The 21,756-nt window shown below is 47.2% G+C and overlaps 1 long non-coding RNA gene across 1 annotated transcript; it reads left to right on the top strand.

Moving 5' to 3' along the window:
• Positions 1–1,058: 1,058 nt before the first annotated feature.
• LOC138989502 (uncharacterized) lies at positions 1,059–11,392 on the top strand. Its single transcript, XR_011465799.1, has 3 exons — positions 1,059–1,118; positions 5,195–5,358; positions 9,147–11,392. It is a non-coding gene; the product is annotated as an uncharacterized lncRNA (long non-coding RNA).
• Positions 11,393–21,756: the final 10,364 nt, after the last annotated feature.

Genomic DNA, 21,756 nt, shown 5'->3' on the forward strand with positions numbered 1-21,756 from the left:
TGGTAGCATCGACAAACACGTGCCTAATCCTGAGAGGCAGGGCAGGGCTGGAAACAGTGGGCAAGGTTATGGACTTTGGAGCCAGGCCATCTGAGGCTGAGTTCTGGCTCTGCAGTTTCATATATGTCCTAGCAGAGCCTTGGTTACCTTTTGGGATCTTGGTTTTGCTGCTTGTAAAATGGAGGCAATCCCAATCATCTCAAGGGCAAAGTAATAAAAAGGTATAGATCTCCTAGTGGGTAGTGGGTGGGAGATCGGTAACTCCCAACTGTCTCCCCTCTTTAGGATCTGGCCTCTGGATAAGTTGGGAGAGGAGATGCCGCTGTGCTCTGTTCTGTTTCTTCTCCCTGAGGCCCTCTGTCTAGTCCTCATTCATCCACTGTGGAAAGAATGCCAGCTGGTTAAACCAGAGGTTCTGGAACTTTCTCATCTCAGTTTCCCCCAGTACTGCTGGGCAACTACTTCCTCCACACACTCCCTCTTTCCCCCTAAAACCTACAAGGCCTCCATATGACTGTCCTCCTCCACCACCCCACCTCCCGCCCACCTCAAACCTATCTCCAAAAAGGAAAAGAAAAAATCCTTCTCAGTCTTTTGAGAAGGAGAACATAGTGGAGATGGTTTTGCTCTGCTGCACCTGGCTTCAGAAAAGATCAAACTATGGGTTCCGTGAAGTGCTGGTTCTCCAAGGGGAAGAACCACAAGGCCAGGCAGAGTGGGCTGTCCCAGAGGGACCAATCCAGGCAGGACCGACAGGGCTACCCTCATCCTGGATCCATCTGGAAGATGCCCCCAGAACACCTCCTGGCAGAATGTCCCTATCCAGCCCGAGAGAAGTACACTAAGGGCGTCCACGTAGGACCTGATCCCGCCCTGATGGGGCTTCTCGCTGTTTCTCAGTTGCCAGGGAGGAGAGCGGATGCAAGGAAACCCTCAAACAGGCACCACGGAGGCCAATGCACTTTAAATTAAGCTTCCAATGTTTACAAGAGGCCGGGCTTCCCACAATTCCCTCGGTGCACGGAGCTTTGAGGTGGTGTGTTTAGCCTGTTTGTTCTTTTAGAAGTGCGCCTGGGAAGCTGGCAGCTATTTGTTTCCGAAAGGTGGGCGCTCATCAGGTGGGTGGTCTTTGCATTTTCTGTGTGCTTTGCTTCCCTTCCTCTTCTTTTCAGGACCGCTGAGGGGTTTACTTTCCCCTGGCCCACAGTGCTCACAGGTTTGGCTGCACAGCGCATCTGTGCTGGGTTTTCCCACAGGCCCCTGCGAAGGCGGCCCGGTTGTCTTCAGAAAGCCCTGGGAGGCCCCGTGCCGGGGGTGGGGGGCAGTGGGGCTGCAGCTGTGGGCCTCCTCCCTTCTGCAGGAGGCTTTGATCAGGTTTTGCGGGGGCTGCAGGCAGCCTGACCTCCCATCTCCAGCGTCTCTCAGGTGGAAAGTTCTGTTCAGCCTGTTTGTGGCTTCAAAGGCTGTCCCTCCTTCGGGCCCGGCCGGGACTGATAATGGTTCTCGTTTTGTTGTCTGTGATCTCCCAGCAGCCCCCAGCTTTCCATTGACAGGCTTCTGCTTGTTTGCTTGGGCTGCTCTGGCTGAACTCAAACCACCTTTCTGGTTGAGGAAACACATTGACATCCTCTCCCGTTGAGGTCCTTTGATGGCGCAGATATGGCCATTAGCCCAGACAAAGGTGACCGAGCCTGCTGCAGCCAGGCACCTGGGGAATCAGACCCTGGCACTGGGCAGAGCAGAACGTCTGAGGGGCCAAGGACTCCCTGAGCCCTGTGGGTCGGCAATGAGGAACCCTTGGCTCAGCCCTTCCTGTCTCCTCAGTCCAGGGCTGAAGGAAGGTGATGCTTTCTGCTCCAGTTCCCCCCAGGAATCCAGTCGTGGGGCCTGAAGGCGCTCACCACCCCATGAACACAGGCAGAGCAGAGGAAAGGCCACAAATCCTGGAGCTGACTAGGTTTCCTGAGAACTTGAGCAACTCACTGTCTGAGCCGTAGGCACTAGGCCAGCCATGCTCGGGAAGTTCCTTTTCTGGCCTATTATTTCCAAGGGTTGTGGCCCTACAGCTTCAGTTCTCAGCCCCAGGGGTAAACAACAGCTAATGCAGCCATTCTAGGGCCCACTTCCGGCTCCCCCACCTCCCCAACGCTGCTGACCCTGGGCTCGGCCTCCCAGGGCTGGGCTGGCTGGGGTGAGAGGACCAGGGCTGGATGACCACGGCGGCCGTCAGTGGGCTCTGATGGGGGTGCTGCCTCACTGAGGGCCGTGCGCCTCACCATGAGGACGAGGTTAGGCTGCACACTGCCCTTCGATTTCCTCATATTTAACACGAGGGTGGCCAAGGGCAACAGGAGCGGTCAGGAGAGCATCCTTCTTCCCCAGCCTGATAGCACAGAGCTCTTCCTTCCTTTTGATCCTACTCAAAACAACTCCAGCAATAGAACAATGAGCCTGGGAGGAGGCCAGGGGAATTTATTATGCTGCTGTCCTGCGGCTCAGCCTTGCCTGACTTTATCTCGCACAGAGGTCTGCCTGGGAGGAAATCTGGCAGGTCCTTGGGTCATCTCTGGGCTCCAGCTCTCTCTCCAACCCTAAGCGCTGGAAGAACAGGGAAGCAGCTGCCATGTTAGCCTTGGCCCTGCCTAAACCACAGCCAGCAGAGGATCGGTATAGATCACCTAAACCTCTGACGGGGACTCTGGGAAAGGCACAGGGACTCCAGCCAGACAAGAGGGGGCCCCAGATGTGTCGGGCTGCTCAGGACAGGGCTTCTCTAGAGCCTCTCAGTTGGTTCCTTCTCTTCTTCGTCTTGGCTGGGGAGGGAGTGATGTGGATATGTTCTCTCTTGTGTGTGTGTGACTGTCCATCCAGACTCTCACCTGGCAGAAGCCCCTTGGCTAGGGGTTTCATCTCTTTCTCCAGCAAGGTGAGAGAGAAGAAAGCCTCGGAGACTTGGGGCCAAGAGGACCAAGATGGGTCTTAGTTGAGACTATATTTCTCCCTAATGTGGATATTTTGCTAACGCTCTACTGTTAGCAGGGCTTCGCAGGTGATGCTAGTGGTAAAGAACCCACCTGCCAATGCAGGAGGCATAAGAGACGCAAGTTCCATCTCTGGTTTGGGAAGATCCCTTGGAGGAGGACATGGCAACCCGCTCCAGTACTCTTGCCTGGAGTATCCCATGGACAGAGGAGCCTGACAGGCTACAGTCCGTGGGGTCGTGAAGAGTTGGGCACGACTGAGTACACATGCATGCACCATGCTAGCAGAGTCCACTCTGTTAGCAGAGTCCAAACAGGTTCTCTCAGCAAACTTACTCTGTCATCCGCCACCGAGCTGTAGTGCCAGTGCTGCTAATATTCAGAAAATAAACAAACCCCCTTCCGTCATCCAGCTGAGTGCTGTGAGTGCTGTGGGATGTTGTGGGAATCTGGACCCACTGTCTTTGTGGAGCCTGAGCCTTTTGTAATGTTGTGGATCGAGCACAGTAGACATGGGCTCGCTCGGTGAATGACCTTGAACAGGCTATAGGACCTCTCAGAACCTCAGTCTCCACACCTAGAAGATGGGGATGTGAATGCTAATCTTGTGGGAATATTTTGAGGATTACACAAGATAATGTGTGTAAACGTATCTAGTATGTATTCAACATTCTACGAGTGTGGTTATTCCTGTTACCACTGTTCCAAACAGGTAGGGAGTATCTCACCTGACCTCCTTAGATTTTGAGTAACTTCTTCAAGTGAGATGTGAGCCCCGCGCCCAGCTGTGAGGGCCAGGCATGTGAGGAACAGAGAGGAAATGAACCTGAAGCATAAAGTTCACCTCAGTCAGCAGCAGCAGATCCAGGACTGAACTTGGTTTTCCAGACCCTTCCGCTCTGCAGTCCCTAATTCTCTCCGTGCATCTGCCCTGTATTAGCTGCAGCAAGTGACCACAAGCCTTTTGGCTTAAACAACAGAACTTTATTCTTCCACAGTTCTGGAGGCCAGAAGTCCAAAGTCAAGGTGTTGGCAGGGTCGTGTTTCTCCCCAGGGGAGGATATGTCCTGGCTCTGCCAGCTTCAGGTGGCTCCAGATGCTCCTTGGCCTGTGGGCATCACTCCAGTCTGCCATGGTCACGTGGCCTTCTGTTACAGGGACAGTTGTCATTGGATTTAGCCCACCAGGGTAATCCAGGATGATCTCATCTCAAGATCCCTAACTTAATTACATCTGCAAAGACCCATCTTCCAGAGAAGGTCACATTCACAGGTTCCAAGGATTGAGGTGTGGACATACCTTTGTGGGGGCACCATTAAGCCCACCACACCCACTAACTCTGCAAACTGTCTCATTGGATTATGACTAAAAAGCTAAGAGTTCTTAACCTGTGGCTGGGGAGGAGGCTCTCTTCTTTCTAGGCTGACATCACCAGGTTTCCATTTGACCCCTAAAAGGGAGTGTGGCTCATCTTTGAAAGATAACCTGGCTGTTCCTTCTTTCTTTATTGGCAGATAGTGAGGACTATAGTGAGTCCCTCCTGCTCTGTGAAGAACTGAGGACCACCCCACCTCAACCATACCCAGAGGCAGGGTTCAATTTCAATTCAGAACTGCATCCTGGGGCCTCCTGTTCTTAGCCAGATACATTGGGGTTTCCAATCTCATTTTGCCTCTAAGGCTTATGAGTGAGCTTCAAAGACCTACTTCCCAGTGGTGTGGTGATTCTCCTTCCCTCCAAATCCCTGGAAGCACTAATTCTCGCTGCGCTCAGGCCTTCCCCTTGTCTCCTTGCCACCCTCCTGAGGCCCCACACTCATGGAGAACACCCAGGGGACCCATTCCTCTCTTCTCAGAGGCCTCCTCGGGCCCTCCTCCCTGGCCCCTCTTCTCCATTTCCTCTTTCAGACCCTTGTTCAGCCATGAAGGCCTCTGTCTAGTAGAAAGAGTATCGTCCCAGGAGTTCAGCCCTCTCAGGAAGGCCTTCCCCTCCAGATGGCTGAGACCTCAGCTGCCAGACTGTGAGAAATGGAAGATTAGAATACTACAGTATTTTTAACTCTTCTAATCAAATAATACCGATTTGTAGATTTAACGCAGGCCTTGGTTCCTTCTAGGTGGTTTTGAGAAATAAACCAGTTTTGTGCCCTTTCCCTCCAAAGAATCGGATTCAGCAGGGGACTCTGTCGATGGCCTTACCTTTCTTCTCAACAGGTTTCAGTTCAGTTCAGTTCAGTCACTCAGTCGTGTCCGACTCTTTGCGACCCCATGAATCGCAGCACGCCAGGCCTCCCTGTCCATCACCAACTCCCGGAGTTCACTCAGACTCACGTCCATCGAGTCAGTGATGCCATCCAGCCATCTCATCCTCTCAACAGGTTACTATTAATAATTCTGCTCTCACATCTCTCTCTTTAAAGGTGTTCTTCCTACTTCTGGCTCGCAGATGTTGCTGAGTGGCGTGTGGAGCATTCAGCATTTGCAAATGTGGGAGCTCTAAACACTGGATCACAAGCTAACAGTCCCACATGTTTACTGGAAAATGGCCAAGGGTGGCAAAGTCACTGCAACCCTACAATCTCGAGGATAAAGTAGGAGTGAAGACTAACTGGAAAGAAGTAAAAGAAGACAGAGTAGACAGTGAGATTCTTCAGTGTGTTCCTTGTTTAGCTAAGAATAACATGGCAAGACAGATGGGCTAAGAAGTTCATTACTCTCTGAACCATCCTTCAGCTTGTCTACCAAGGATTCCACTTTCTCCCCTTTCCCTGTCCACATGTGTGTACAGAATCTGTATCTTCACATATAGAGTGTGAGTTCTGTGTACATGGAAAATGGCCCTTTAGACCTGGGAGGGCCTCGTGTCACTTTAGAATGTGACTCCCAGAAGGATAAAATCTGACCTGTGCTCCTACATTGCTGGTGGGAACGTAAAACAGTTTAGTCACTGTGGAAAACAGTGTGGCAGTTCCTGCAAAAGTTAAACATAGAATTATTATATGATCCAGCAATTCTACTAACCTCACAGAATTGAACACAGGTATTTGCATAAATACATATACACACACACTCATAGTAGCACTGTTCACAATAGCCAAAATGTAGAAACAGTCCAAATGTCCATCAGTGGATGAGTGGATAAACAAAAAGTGGTATATCCATACAGTGGAATATTCAGTTCAGTCGCTCAGTCGTGTCCAACTCTTTGCAACCCCCTGAATCACAGCACGTCAGGCCTCCCTGTCCATCACCAACTTCCGGAGTTTATCCAAACTCATTTCCATCGAGTCAGTGATGCCATCTAGCCATCTCACCCTCTGTTGTCCCCTTCTCCTCCCGCCCCCAATCCCTCCCAGCATCAGGGTCTTTTCCAATGAGTCAACTCTTTGCATGAGGTGGCCAAAGTATTGGAGTTTCAGCTTCAGCATCAGTCCCTCCAATGAACACCCAGGACTGATCTCCTTTAGAATGGACTGATCTCCTTTAGAATGGACTGGTTGTATCTCCTTGAGTCCAAGGGACTCTTGAGAGTCTTCTCCAACACCACATTTCAAAGCATCAATTCTTCGGCGCTCAGCCTTCTTCATAGTCCAACTCTCACATCCATACATGACCACTGGAAAAACCATAGCCTTGACTAGATGGACCTTTGTTGGCAAAGTAATGTCTCTGCTTTTTAATATGCTATCTAGGTTGGTCATAACTTTCCTTCCAAGGAGTAAGCATCTTTTAATTTCATGGCTGCCATCACCATCTGCAGTGATTTTACAGCCCCCCAAAATAAAGTCTGACACTGTTTCCACTGTTTCCCCATCTATTTCCCATGAAGGTGGGACCAGATGCCATGATCTTAGTTTTCTGAATGTCAGTGGAATATTACATGGCCATAAAAAGGAATGAAGTACTGATTCATGCTATAATGTGGATGAACCTCAAAAACATGCTAGTTAAAGGAGCCAGACACAAAAGGTCACACTCTATATGATTCAGTTTATATGAAATATCTAGAAGAGGTATATCCAGAGAGACAGAACACAGATTGGTGTCTTTCAGGAACTGGAGGAAGGCTGATTGGGGAGCACTGCCTAATGGGTATGGGGTTTCCTTTCAGGGTGATGAAAACGTTTGGGAACCAGACAGAGGTGGTGGTTGTACACAAAATTGTGAATGTACTAATTGCCACTTAATTATTCACTTTAAAATGGTTATACTATGTGAATTTCACCTTGATAAAAATTTAAAATGTGGGGGAAAAAAAAGAAAGAAAACCCAAAGCTGACCTTTGTGTTCCAGGCACTGGAACACCCCAGGCACTGCTCTCATTTTCACTTCATAGTGCCTTCCTGGGCAGACCTGTGTGCCCATTTTCAGTGCCAAGGCACCCAGTTGGCTTAGGGTGCAGATTACCGTCAGCCTTGCTCTTGATCCCACTTCGGAGACACATCCTCTAAATTGCCGTGACTAAAGTTGAGTCTGCACAGAGGCAAGCAAACGTTCTGGCATAGAACAATGGGTGCAGGTGAGAACACCTTCATAGCCAGACTGCTGTTTCACAATGTTTGGGTTTTGTGGCGGTAAAACAGCCTTTCTAAACAAGATGAATGGGCTTGTATATTGCTTTGTCTTTAAGAATTTCTACAGGCTGCAAAGAAGAAAAAGAACACAAGTGGCAATACACCTAGAAAAACATATTTAAGGCCTGCCTAAGGCACACAAAGCCCGTCTGGGACTCTTTGCAACTGTTGTTTGCTGAAGTTAGGAAGTAGAAAGTTCACGCTCCTATTACATTTGCTCCAACTCTGAGAAATATGAAGAGACCTTTTAGTTTTGTGCTTCTAGGACAGAGGAGATTTGGGACGTAAGAGGAGAAAAATGCCTATAAGGAGAACTGGGGGCACAGGGAGTTCTTCCTGTTAACTGGGGCAGAAAGTTTTAAGTCTGATGACTGAACAGTCATTCATTCACGCCCTCACTCACTCATCCACTCGCTCACTCAGCATGGGCCTGACCTGCACCAGCAGACAATGGGTCAGGATAATAACTGGCGCAGCCAGAGGAGCCGCAGGCCCTGGCCTTCCTGCCATTGCAGCTCAGTGAGAGAGTAGGGGTGGGCACCCTGGGAATGTCATGGGCATAGTGCTCAGACAGAAGCAGAGGGCCATGAGAGCTCCAGAGTCACTGCCTGGGGTGATGGGGTGATGTCTCCAGCAATGGTGGCATGTGAACGCACAGACGAACAGGACTGCAATAGGGGACGAGCATTTCAGGCAGGTGAGCACAGCATCTGTGTGGGTCCAAAAGTCAGGAAAACAGGTGGCCCCTCTGGGATTCTGGGAACCTGGCATTTGGAAGGCTGGGGAGGGCTGCAGAGAGGAAGGGAGGCTGTCCAGGCAGGTCAGGGCCAGGCTAGGAAGAGCCTTGCATTTGACCCAGTTCTTTCTGCTGACTTTTTCCTTTTCCTAAGAACAGCAGCCAAATATTTATCATAAGGCATTCCCTTTAATCCTCTCAATAGCCCCTTTATACAGATGAAGACACTGAGGCTCAAAAAGATTAAGCAATATCCCTAAGAGGGCTGCACACATCACTGGGATGTATAAGGTGTAAAGAAATGCCCAGCATAGCTGAGCAGTTAGCACGGCGGAGGCAGGGAGGAGAATGGTTCAGGCAGGGCTCTAACTGCATGCGAAATATTTCATTTCTTAAGCTGGGTGTGGGTCAGTTTTGCTCCTTAAGCCTTTCTGTATGTGTGAAATTTTCCTAATGACTTTTCAAGTATTGGGGTAGCTTCAGTGTTGGAAAGCTTGCAGTACAAGGAGGCTGAGGAGCTCTTGGAAGCACAAGAGCTGCCCTTTCATGTTCCAATGCCTGCTGAGCTTCCCACTGTGTGGCATGTAAGTCGCTATGTTTTTATTCCCCTTGCCAAGGTCTCAGTGGCAACATTTGTACAGAAAAAAGGACAAGGAGGAGGTTTGACCCTCCTGGCCCTTGGGCAGATGGTTACTGGGACTGAATGTTTCCCAGGGAAGGATGCAGGGGGCGAGAGGAATGAGTCTAAGCTCCACTTTTTGTCCTTGGGGATGGTTTATACCCTGCTTGATGGTTATGTCTGAGTTCTTTTTCAAGTGAATTTCCCTTCAGTTACACTGTTTGCTTTTCCTGCTAGAGCATCCTGCCCCCTCCAGCGCAGACTCCAGGAGGAGACCCAGCCCCTGCCTTCCTGATGTGCACAGCTTAAAACAAGAGCCGTCTGCCCATCGGACATCCTTACCATTTCCAGCTATTGAGTGTAATCAGGTGTGCCAGGATCTGATTTCAAAGCCCAAAGCAAAGGGACTCCGAAGAATCCTCTCTCCCTATTGCTCCGGTGGGAGACAAAGGGGACTGAACAAACAGGATGTGCTGAGAGCAGCACAGAGCACTGCCTCGGCTAGACGGGAGGATGGGATGCAGGGCTGGAATAGATGTTCTGTGAGCTGGGGCACTGGCATGTATGGCAAGTTATGCCCAAGAAAGACAAGAAGTAGGACAAGATGAACAGATACCCTGATTCATCTGACAGCCTCTCTGGATGGTTCTTGATAGACAGCTGCACTCTTCCAGGGTCCAGGGAGTTACTGAATCCCTGCCCTACTAGAAGATTCCGACTCTGGCCATTTGCAGAGAATGTTGGTATTTTGGAAATTAGAACTCGCCATGCTTTGTGGGGTAGGAAAGGAGTGGAGCTCAGGGATTCACAGCAAGTCAGGACTGATGTGGGGCACAAGTAGGGAAGCTGCAATGGGTGCCGTCCAATGTTTCAGTCCTGGTGAATCCATTTGTTTCTCTCTTTTATCCCAGACTCTGATTTTATCCCAGATTGCTGATTAGATTTGGTAACTTACATCTAGTAAACTCTCTCAATCATGAACTTGAAAGAGTACAAAATCATTCCAGAGAACAAAATCCTTCTTAAAATGATATGGGCCCAGGGAAAATTTCAGTACTTTCTCCTCTTCTTCCCACTGTCTACATTTTTACATAGGAGAAATCAGAGATTAAAATAAGTGTTCATCAAGACCAAGGAGGGAAGCAACTTACACTGGGAGAAAGGGGGTGTCCCTGGAGATAGACTGATGCCCTTGCCAGTGGCAGAACTTAGTATCTGCATCTGGTGCACCATCTTCAGAGATCCCATCACTGGTGGCTTCAGCCAGGGGCGCTTGGAACGTTGCCTACAGGCTGTTCTGCTTCTTTCAGTTACTGGGGGATGCACCTGGCATTTTATGGATAAGGCAGGAAGGATAAAGTCCCCTAGTACACAGGAGAGTCCCACACAACTGAAGAACTAACTACTCCAGCCTTTTACTAATAGCAGGCATGGCTTTCAGCAATAGTGAAGAAAGAAAAATCCAGCTGAGGGTGGGTTATGGAAAGCACAACACATGTGAGTTACAAATGATTTCTGTTTATGCAAAAAGATGACATGATTGGAGCTTTTCCTTAGTGTGGCCAGAGCGGAAATGGAATGTGAGGTCCTTGGGGGAATTCTAGCTGCATCATATGGACTAACTAGGGCTGTGTTTTTGAAGGGGGCAAGGGGAAGTCAGCAGATACCATCCAGATTTTTCTTAAAGGGAGAGATGTGAAATCCATCTTTCTACTCATAAGCGAAGGACCCTCTGAAAGAATTTGAATTCTAGGAAGATTTTAAGCACAAACACAATGTCTTTCAGAACTTGATTTATGATTCAAGATGAACCACTGCTAACACTGGGGTTACCAAGGCACAGAGAGTGGGAAAGGCAGGCCAATTAATCAAAAGGTGGCAGGAGCCTCCTCCAGGTGAGTTAATATACAAAGGGAAGGCATGAGCCAGGTGGAGAAGAGAAAGCCAAGAAGAAAAGAAATACCCATTCCCTCATCTCCTGGTGTGGCCAGGAGACCGATCTGCTTGAGGGGAGCCTGGAGGGCTGATCTAACTTGAATTCTCTTTCAGAACCACTGTGGCTGGAGCTTGTCTAAGTAGAACTGAAACCCTTGCTCTAGATTCCACACATATTTGTTAATATGTGATGTTTACTTTGCTCTCTCTGACTTCACTCTGTATGGCAGTCTCTAGGTCCATCCGCGTCTCTACAGATGACGTATTTCGTTCCTTTGTGTGGCTGAGTAATATTCCATTGGAAATACATGCCATATCTTCTTTACCCATTCCTCTGTCAATGGATATTTAGGTTGTTTCCAGTCCTGGCTACTGTTAATAGTGCTGCAGTGAACACTGGAGTAGCATGTGTAAAACAGATGGCTAGTGGGCTCCTGCTCTAAAGCACAGGAAGCTCAGCTCACTGCTCTGTGATGGCCTAGATGGATGCGAAGGGAGCGGATAGATGCATGTATGTAGCCGATCTACTTTGTTGTACCGCAGAAACTAACAACATTGTAAAGCAATTATACTCCAACAATAAAATAAAATAAAAAGAAATCCTTGCTTTGTCACTCACTACTTGTATGATCTGAAGCAAGCTACCCAAACCTGAACTTTGGTCCCTCACTTGAAAAAGGGGTTAATAGTACCGCCCCAGAGAGTTGTTAGGGAAATAAGTGAGCATTTATTGAGCACCTTATAGGTGCCAGGACTGGTATAAGATACCATAGTGACAGCGGTGAGACGGCTGATAGTTTTGTGAGATCACTTATGTAGTGAGTTGAGCGCAGACACTGCCCAGCACACAGTAGCTACTCAACAAACGTCCTTAAAAATGTGTTTTCCAGTCTAAAATCATCATAGTTATGTTGTGTGAAACAAAGGAAGAATAGACAAGTAAGGCTTGGCTGAGTGGTGAAGGCAGCAAAGACCCAGTCCTGGGATCCTTGTCCCTGCCCTGCTACCCCTCCAATTCCTTCATTACTCTACCAACCTGGTGTCTGTTTGTACCAACATGTTTATGCCAGGCCTTTGGACTTGACATGGCACTTTGTATCTCAGACACAGGTTTTACATAGGAGTTTTCAAACCTCCTCATTAGAGCAAGAAGTATTCCACAGAGAGCCTGCAGAGATGGTGGAGGAGATTTTGAGCTCGTATTCCCTTCAACTGGAGTAGCCCTTCTTGGTCTGCTTTATACCCTGGACCTCTGAGAAAGATCCAACCTATTTATTGAGGGTCCTTAATGTGCCTGACACTGCTCAAGGTGCTTAGGACACAATCAAAGATGCCTGCCCACCAGGGCTTAAACTAGCGGGGAAGACACACAACGAATGGTAAACACAGTGAGTTATTTGTGCTGTTGCCTGGTGATGGGTGCTTGGGGAAAGCACGGGTAGAACAGGATGGGGGGAGGGAGAGTGGGCTGCAGCTTAAACTGGGTAGGTCTCATGGAGAAGACGACATTTTGGCAAAAACTAAGCAGTCAGAGAGTCATGCCAGAATCTGGGGAAAGAGGTGTGGGCATCAGCTACAGACTGTCTGGGGAAAGAGCATTCAGACAAAGGGTTTGGAGTTGCAGAGACCCCACGGGGAAGGGTTTCTGGTAACCAGAGTAAGGGCTTGGAGACCTGGGTGGCTGTAGCAGGTAAGTGGGTGGGGAGCTTTGAGATGGGACACCAGGTGCTTCTGGGCACGGGGGGCTTTAAGAACAGGGGAGAGACTTTGCTTCCAGTCTCAGTGAAAAGGGAGCCACTTCAGAGTTTTGAGCAGAAGAATAACATGACCTGATTTATCTTAAAGCCGGAGGATGGGTCAATGTAGTAACCCTGGTTCAGATCACAGCGAAGGCTGGAAAATCACCTATTTGTCTACTTGCTCACCCTCATGGGTCCCTCAGGCTGAAAATGAGACAGATTATCTCTGTAACCATTTTACATATTGGGAAATTGTGATGCAGGGAGGTCATGTGCATTCACTGAGGTCACAGAGTTGGAAGGTGGCAGTCTGGAAGCTAAAGTCCTATAGCCTCCTTTGAGTTACTCTCAGCAGGTCGCTGGGCACCAGGATCTGTCTGCTCCACGGTGTCCACATAAGTCTGTTGCGTCCTTGACGACTCTTTTGGTGCAGGAAAAAGACCACCTGGGACTACAGTAGCCCCTGCTAATCTGCAGAGGATGTAAATTTAAGACCCCCAGTGCCTGAACCGGGGAAAGTACTGAACCCAATATATTGTAACCTTTTCAAGTCAAGAAAGTTCACCTTTTCACTTGAAGGAAGCACTTCACTGCTTCTCTCTGGCACAACCAAAGCACCAGTATCACTGCTCTTGCATTTTGGGGCCATTATTAAGTAAAATAAGGGTCACTTGAACACAAGCACTGTGATACAGTCAATCTGATAACCCAGAAGGCTCAGTTCAGTTCAGTTCAGTCGCTCAGTCGTGTCCGACTCTTTGCAACCCCATGAATTGTAGCACGCCAGGCCTCCCTGTCCATCACCAACTCCTGGAGTTCACTCAAACTCATGTCCATCGAGTCGGTGATGCCATCCAGCCATCTCATCCTCTGTTGTTCCCTTCTCCTCCCACCCCCAGTCCCTCCCAGCATCAGAGTCTTTTCCAATGAGTCAACTCTTTGCATGAGGTGGTCAAAGTATTGGAGTTTCAGCTTTAGCACCTGTCCCTCCAATGAACACCCAGGACTGATCTCCTCCAGGATGGACTGGTTGGATCTCCTTGCAGTCCAAGGGACTCTCAAGAGTCTTCTCCAATACCACAGTTCAAAAGCATCAATTCTTCAGCGCTCAGCTTTCTTCACAGTCCAACTCTCGCATCCATACATGACCACTGGAAAAACCATAGCCTTGACTAGACAGACCTTTTTTGACAAAGTAATGTCTCTGCTTTTTAATATGCTGTCTAGATTGGTCATAACTTTCCTTCCAAGGAGTAAGCGTCTTTACTAAGAGACTAATGGGTGGGTAGAGCATACAATATAGATACGATGGACAAAGAGATGATTCACGTCTAGGGCCGAATGGAGCTGAACAGTGCAAGGTTGCATCACGCAGAAGGGCTTGCAATTTAAAACTTAAGAACTGTTTATTTCTGGGATTTTCCAGTTAGTATTTCTGGGCCATGGTTGATGGTGGATAACTGAAAGCATAGAATGTGAAACCATGGAAAAGGAGGGACTACTGTAATTTGCTTTTCAAAATCAGTATTTTACTTAATTGAAAAACCCAGTTTTCCCTTAGGCTTTCAAGTCTGTCTTACAAATTTTACTTTATTCTCATTAGACATCGTAGATGCTCAATAAAAGTCTGTGGGTGACATCCTCACATTTCAAAGATCCTTTCTTGCCTGATGCCTCAACAATGCACCCAATATATTCTACATCCCACTTCGTACATCCTGCAGTAAATCACGCCAGAAAGGAAGAGAGAGCCTGCTGGAAGCCTGGGGTGGAGGTGCCACTGGGCCAGATGGAACTGATGAAAGGAGGGAGGGGGAGCTCTGGGATCCAGGTTCAGGGGCAACTTCCTGCCAGGCCTTGTGCTGCGGCTCAGGGCACCAGGGACAGGAGACTCCAGAGGCCCCTGAATGAAGGAAGAAAGGGAAATGCTTTCCCTATTCCCTCTCTTCCTTCTTGTCCTGACTCTGGAAAAATATTTGGGAGGACAGAGTTGCAGGCTGGTTTTGCTTTCTGCCATGTTGATTAACAAGGGGCAGCTTTGCAGCAAAGAGCTGCCTCCGGTAGTCCCTCTCTTTTACTTCCTTTGCTCTCCCCTCTGCCTCTCAGGACTCCAGCCCTCCCCTCCCCTACCTCCCCTCCCCGGTTCTTTGGGTCTCAGAGCTCTCAGCCTCTTCCCCCCTCCACATTTCCCTCCAAACCCCACGCTCTTTGTTGCTGAATTCAAGGTTCTCAATACAATAAAGCTTTGATGATTTGCCTCAATTGAGGAGGAATGTCAGCTTAAATGAATGAGGGTCTGAATAATAGAATTTTAAAGCAAGGTTTAGTTGCTTTCGTGTTGGAAGGCATCCTTTCCAGGGTAGAAGCTTTTGCATTTACATGCAGTTAAGAGCTCATGTTGAGAAATGGGGCAATGTGTCTTAGAGACCCTTTTACATGCTTCAACAGAAGAGCCCTTTATAATTGGCATATACTTTCTTTGAATGTTTCTGCTCCTCAAGCCTTTCATTTTTAGTGACCAACCTTTCTTATATCACCATGATTTTACTGGGCTTCTCACACATCCGCCACAGTTTCATTACCTAAATCCTTTATGACAGACATTTGTACTCTAAAAGTCTCTTTAGACATTTTAAGTTTTCAATTACACAAGCAATATATGAATATGTTCATGTATAAAACCTTAAAAATAACAACAAAAAAACCCCCAAACCCTTAAAAACAACAATAAAAACCTTATAAATAATGAAAAAGTTTCTGCGTCCCAGGTTATAATGCCCTATCATTAAGATGGTATTAATGTATCATCTCTAATAAACAATCCCTCACAAAAACCACTTCTTTGGACCCTATCTAAAAAAAGGAATCATCTACAACTGATTGGGTTTTACTTTCTTGCAAAATACGAGGAGTCTCTGAGGGAGTTAAAACTCCCGGTCTCTCCCATTCAGCACCATTAAGCCCACTCCTCCCCCCACCCCATTTCCTTACTGCATCTCTGTCACATTCCATTCCTACATTCTGCCAGGAATGCTCACTAAGACGAATGTTAACAAAGATTAAATCTAGATAAGTTACTTGGGTGTTCATAGACTGTTTCCTCTATGTTGCTGAATGTTTAAAAATGTCATAAAATAAGAAAAACTCACCAAATTCTAAGAACAGCAATATGGCCAAGTGACCCTTGAAAGAAAAAGAAGACCAGATCCAGTCACCACTGTCCTCCTCCTCCTCCTCCTCCTAGGGATTCCCATGCCTGTATGGCGCAAGGCTGAGTCTCATTTATAGGTACTGTAGCAAAAATTATGCATGGTGTATTTCTTAGTAATGTTCACACTTTTGTAAATCCTTTCATTTACATTTATTTCCTTTGGGGGACAGGTAAGGCAAACATGGTCTGCATTTTACAGATGAGGAAACCAAGAGGTTTATTGATACTACCTAATAATACTGGCTCAGATATTAGTTTCTTACTAGGAAGCAGGCATTCTTCTAGGCATCTACATGTATTAACTGATTTCATTCTTATAAAACCTCTGAGTTACATGCATAATTTGCCCAAGATTACAAAGCTAGTAAGTGGTGGGCTGGAATATGAACCCAACAGTGTACTCTTGACCCTGAGCTCTTAAACACCTACATCCTCATGTGATGACATTATAGATGTCTTTCTAGTATTCTGAGAATGGAAATCTGCCAGCCTCCAGGGTTCATTTAGACTGTAAATGTGTTTATTTGACCTACAGTATTTTATAATTTTTGAATTACTTTCCATAATGTAAAGATTTATTTGAAGAAAAATGTCATCTGAAGATCCAGAATTCTGGCTTCCCTTGAAAAATCAGAAGTTCTGGCAACATTATCTCCTTTAAAAGGAGGTAATTAAGGTTAAACGAGGTCATAAGAGGAGACCCTAATCCAAGGTGTCCTTACAAAAAGAGGAAGAGACACTAGGAGTGCACGTAAAGAAAGGCTGCATGAGAACACAGCAAGAAGGCATCCATCTGCAAGCCAAGGAGAAAGGCCCCAGGAGAAACCAAAGCACCTGGTACTCGAGCTTGGACTTCTAGCTTCCAGAGCTGGGAGAAAATAACTTTCTGCTGTTTAAGCTCTTCTGTGGTATTCTGTTCGGAGAAGGCAATGGCACCCCACTCCAGTACTCCTGCCTGGAAAATCCCATGGATGGAGGAGCCTGGAAGGCTGCAGTCCATGGGGTCACTGAGGGTCGGACACGACTGAGCGCCTTCACTTTCACTTTTCACTTGCATGCATTGGAGAAGGAAATGGCAACCCACTCCAGTGTTCTTGCCTGGAGAATCCCAGGGACGGGGGAGCCTGGTGGGCTGCCATCCGTGGGGTCACACAGAGTCGGACACGACTGAAGTGACTTAGCAGCAGCAGCAGCAGTGGTATTCTGTTATGGCGGCCTTAGCAGAAACCAGCAAGGAATTGTTTTCCATGCACTCCCTGCCCATCTGTTCTGCACCCCCAGCCCCTGGTCCCTTTCCTCAGCACAGGTAATCACCTAACACTTAAGGGCATTTGGATCAGTTATTAAAAGGAGTGGTCAGAAGCCCCAGGCAAGAAGTTCTGTTACTTCTGCAAGGTGCAAACAACCACCATCAGATGGTCTGGGAAGGTAGGGAAAGGGCTGGGAGGGGGCCACTACCAGCGAGATGCACTCAGGGCATTTTGCTAAACTTGAAATGGGGAGATGCTGCCTGAAGTACACAGCATAAGGAGACTTGGGAGCTGAGATGTGGGGTATTAGCAAAACTCAAAGTGGGTTAAGGTACATTAAGAATTATAGGTCCATCCAGGCCATTGCTTGGGTTTAGCAAACTGTTTTTGTCTGCAGAGTCTGAATTAAGCTTAAACAGAGTGATGGTCAGAATAATTACTGCAGAACTGGTTTCATCTTAAGCTTTCCTATGGGTCTCCTCCAGGTGTTCTAGTTAGAGAGGCTTTTATTTTTAACACAAAGATAGGTGGTTGTTTGCTGATTAACCCCAGAGGGGCCTGGAGAACTGGGGGAAAGCCAAACTGGCTTCTGCTCCATCTTTGCATCAACTTTCAAGCTGTTAGAGTAGTAATGACTGTGGAGGGGGATGGTGGGAGGGAGAGACATCAGACAAACCCCAGACGGGCCCTCAGATCCCAGGGGACAGCCAATAGCAAGAGATTTCAAACCCAGATTTCAAATGGAATGAGCAGAGATCTGGAAGTGATCCATGAAACTGGCTCTAGAATCTCATAGCAACGGGTTTAGAAACACCATTAGCACCGCCTCCTCTGCCATCTTAGATTCCTAGGGAAACTGCAATTTTGTTGTTGTTGTTCAGTCGCTCAGTGGTGTCCGACACCATGGACTGCAGCACCCCAGGCTTCCCTGTCCATCACCGACTCCTGGAGCTCGCTCAAACTCATGTCCATTGAGTCGGTGATGCCATCCAATCATCTCATCCTCTGTCATCCCCTTCTTCTGCTTTCAGTCTTTCCCAACATCAGGATCTTTTCTAATGAGTCAGCTGTTCACATCAGGTGGCCAAAGAATTGGAGCTTCAGCTTCAGCATCAGTCCCCCCAATGAGTATTCAGGACTGATTTCCTTTAGGATTGATTGGTTTGACCTCCTTGCAGACTAGGGGACTCTCAAGAGTCTTCTCCAACACCACAGTTCAAATTTTAGTCAGTAGATAAAAGTGTCAGTCATAGGTCAAGGGTCAACCTGTGTTTTAATCAACACTAACATACTCAGGGCTCAGGAGAGAGCAGGAAAACACAGGGTTGTCTAGATTTCCCTTGAATTCATTTCTAGCCTCATGTCCACTGAAAGGAATATGGAAATACTGAAATCTGAATGTAGATGGTTTGGGTTGGATTTTTATTATCTGATGAGAGATAAAGGGAATGGTCTATAATGAGTAAAAGGCGAAGCTCAGTATCACAAGTCAATTTTCTCCCTAGTCCTCTATTGATGTGTGGAATTTACACAAGCACAATTTCTCTGACTCAGTTGAAATAGGGCAACACTACACATGACCAGTCCTCCAAAAGCATCATGAAGATTTGTGAAAACTGCCAAGGAAGAGCTTTGTGCATCTTGGGAGGACACAATTGGCAAAGACCTTATTTAAACAGCGTCCTTCATTGGTTTTCTAAACCTTAGTTTGAAAGTAAATTGTTTGGCATTTACTATTCAAGGATCTGAGATCAGGGCTCCCTGAAGCCTAGGTGGGGCCAGGGAAAGGCAAGGATCTGGGATGGGGACTTCGAATGCTATGGTTCATCCAAGCATTCTACGGTTCATCATCAGGGGTCAGAAGGTCTTAAGGATTAGTTGAGCCAGAATACCTTCCCTCTCTGCTTGGTTGGCGTTCCTCAGTGGATGTTTTTTTTTTTTGCTTCTGCAGATGTCTGGTTTTGGGGAGAGGGAAATTGCTGTAAAGATTGGGAGAAAGAGGAAAGTGGTGCTTCTGGTGAAAGTGTGCTTCTGGTGGGAATGAGATTTTCTTTCACTAAGAAAGGATTTTATTTCCATTCCTCCTTCCATATCACACCTCCCCCAGTTTTCCTTCTATTCTCACATACATGTTAAGATCTCTTCCTTCCATCCCAGTCATCCACCTCTGTGGCTGGGTACTTTCACAGGATGAGAAGCAGGATACAGAAGTCAGGGGTATGTGCACGCATGCTACGTTGCTTCAGTCGTGTCCGACTCTTTGTGACCCTGTGGACTGCAGCCCGCCAGGCTCCTCTGTCCGTGGGATTCTCCAGGCAAGAATACAGGAGTGGGTAGCCATTTCCTCCTCCAGAGGATCTTTCCAACCCAGGGATCAAATTTGCATCTCTTACATCTCCTGCTTTGGCAGGTGCATTCTTTACCAATAGAACCACGTGGGAACCGCCTAGAACTCAGGGGTGGGGGATGAGCAATAGTGGGAGACCAGGCTGTGATGGGGGGTGTCTACAGTGATGAGAAGGGGCGACAGAAAAAGAGAGAGAATGAGAATCTGTGCAGAAGTCTGGTTAAGGGTATAAACAGTGCACGATGGCTCATCATTCCTGCCTCACTCTCCATGGCCTCTCTATGGAGTTGCCTTGCCCATATCTGCTACTGCTGAGGCAGCCATGCTTTCAGCTCCTCCTTCAGCCCACAGTAGACTGGCTGGCTAGTGACCAATGATGTTATCTGAGAAAAAACAATAAGATGATTCTACATCAATCATACTTTCTCCTAGGAATTCCAACTACTAAATACCAAGGAAAAATGCCAACAGACTTGGAGTTGAAAGGCTGAGATGGACAGAGAGGAGCTCAAGAGACCAAGACGAGTATATGCCAGCTGAAGTTCTGAATAAGCAGAACTGTAGTATGCAGGGCATGTCTGCTGGGAGAGAGTTGCCTTGGGCATGTATACAGAGAGAAGCAGAGACTCTAAGGTAACGAAGCCCCAGGGTTGCCTTTGCTCCTCAAGATTTTCCAATTCCAAACCCCTTGTACCCTTAACAACATCTGTTCCCTTTTACCGGAGTAACTGAGTTTCTTCTCAATGGAAAGAGCCTAACTATAATCGTTTGCTCAAATTCTTGTAAGTAAGCTGAAATTGAATTATTATCTGAATACATTTGCTTTGGGGAAAAGGAGTAGGTTGGTTCCCTTAGCAAACATGACCTACCACCACGGCTTACTTGGAAGCATCTTGCGTTCTTGAGATTAGGTTTTAGGCAGGAAATGGTGTGACCCAATTTCTCCTTTTGTTCTTCTGATGTCAAAGCAAGTCAAAACTACATTTCAGTCCTGAAGAAAGGAGATCTTGGCATCTACAAAGAACTGGTTTAGTCTAAGAAAGGTAGGACCTTTTAAAGTTACTAGGATCCATGTCAACAAATCTCTCTAAGGGAAGCTTCAAAAGCATGCATTTTTACTTAGTTCAAAAGAGCAGAGAGGTGTGGCAGCCATATTGGTTCACCAGCGAGATCTCGTGAATCATTTCTCATCTTGGATTTCAGGGCTCAGGAGGGCTAAACTGGAAGGAAAACTGAGAGCAGCTCTTGTCAATATGAGACCGCAGCCATTATGTCCACAGCCTCTTGGAAATGTCCCCCAGCAAGGCTGCCATCAGCACTTGACTGAAAACACATGGAAGCAGCCCACTCAGAGCAGGAATTCATTATTGGAAGAATAATAAGGGAAAGTTTCTTTTTTCTTCTCTCTCTCTCTCTGCTGCTGGGAAAGCTGCTTTCTGGAAAAATCACAGGGCTTAGAGGGAATTTGAATCATGTCTGGTAACAAGGGACGGGATGGAGGCAGGAGGGCACATTTCCAGATGTCTTTTCACACAAAGCATGATGGTCCTGGGCAACTTAAGGTGAGTCATTCTGTCTTAGATATCATTTAAATTGGGCCATGGCTGCCTTTAACCCATTATCCTTTCCTAGAGTTATTAGTATCGATAGCTTAAGGGAAAAGAACCCAAAGTTAATTGATTTTCCTTTGCTGCTCCTCTTTTTCAAAAAGGTCACCATTTTGTGGACTAAAATGGGCTACAAAATTATTTGGTCTTCAGTTTTCAACTCTACCCCATAAGTCTTTGCTAAATGCCCAGTAATCCAAGGGAAAGGAACAAGCGGTGGATGTGAAGGAAGGAGATGTTTACCACTTGCTGGGTCTAGAGTCTGTGGCAGACATTGCGAGTGTTTACCAATCTCCAGTTCTCCTTTCCTTCCCAATACAGTCGAGGTTCCCAGCTCCTTGGAGTTGGGGATGGGTGGATGCATGATTACTTGGCCATGAAAGAAGTGATTATGTGTTGTTTCTTGGAAGAGGCACTTAATTGCTAGTATACAACACCTCCCCCCATTGGCAAATGTGAAATGCATGTTGATACTGAATTGAAGAACTGCATCATCACACAGAGGACAGCCTCTGGGGAGGGTCTCTCAGTTATGCACAGACGTGGTTTTAAGTCACTGAGATTTCAGGGAGTTGCTTTCAGCAACAAAACCAAGTCTGTCCTGACTTAGGCCCACTATTGATTGGTCTTCTCTCCTCCAAGTTCTGTTCAGAGTTCTGGAGCACTTGTGCTACATCTGAATCCCACCTTCACTGAAATTCAAAGTAGGCCATGTGCTTTCTCTCCCACTTAGGTTATTCATCTGAGAGGAGCAATGG

The sequence above is a fragment of the Bos mutus genome, chromosome 10, assembly GCF_027580195.1.
Source record: "Bos mutus isolate GX-2022 chromosome 10, NWIPB_WYAK_1.1, whole genome shotgun sequence".
NCBI lineage: Eukaryota > Metazoa > Chordata > Mammalia > Artiodactyla > Bovidae > Bos > Bos mutus.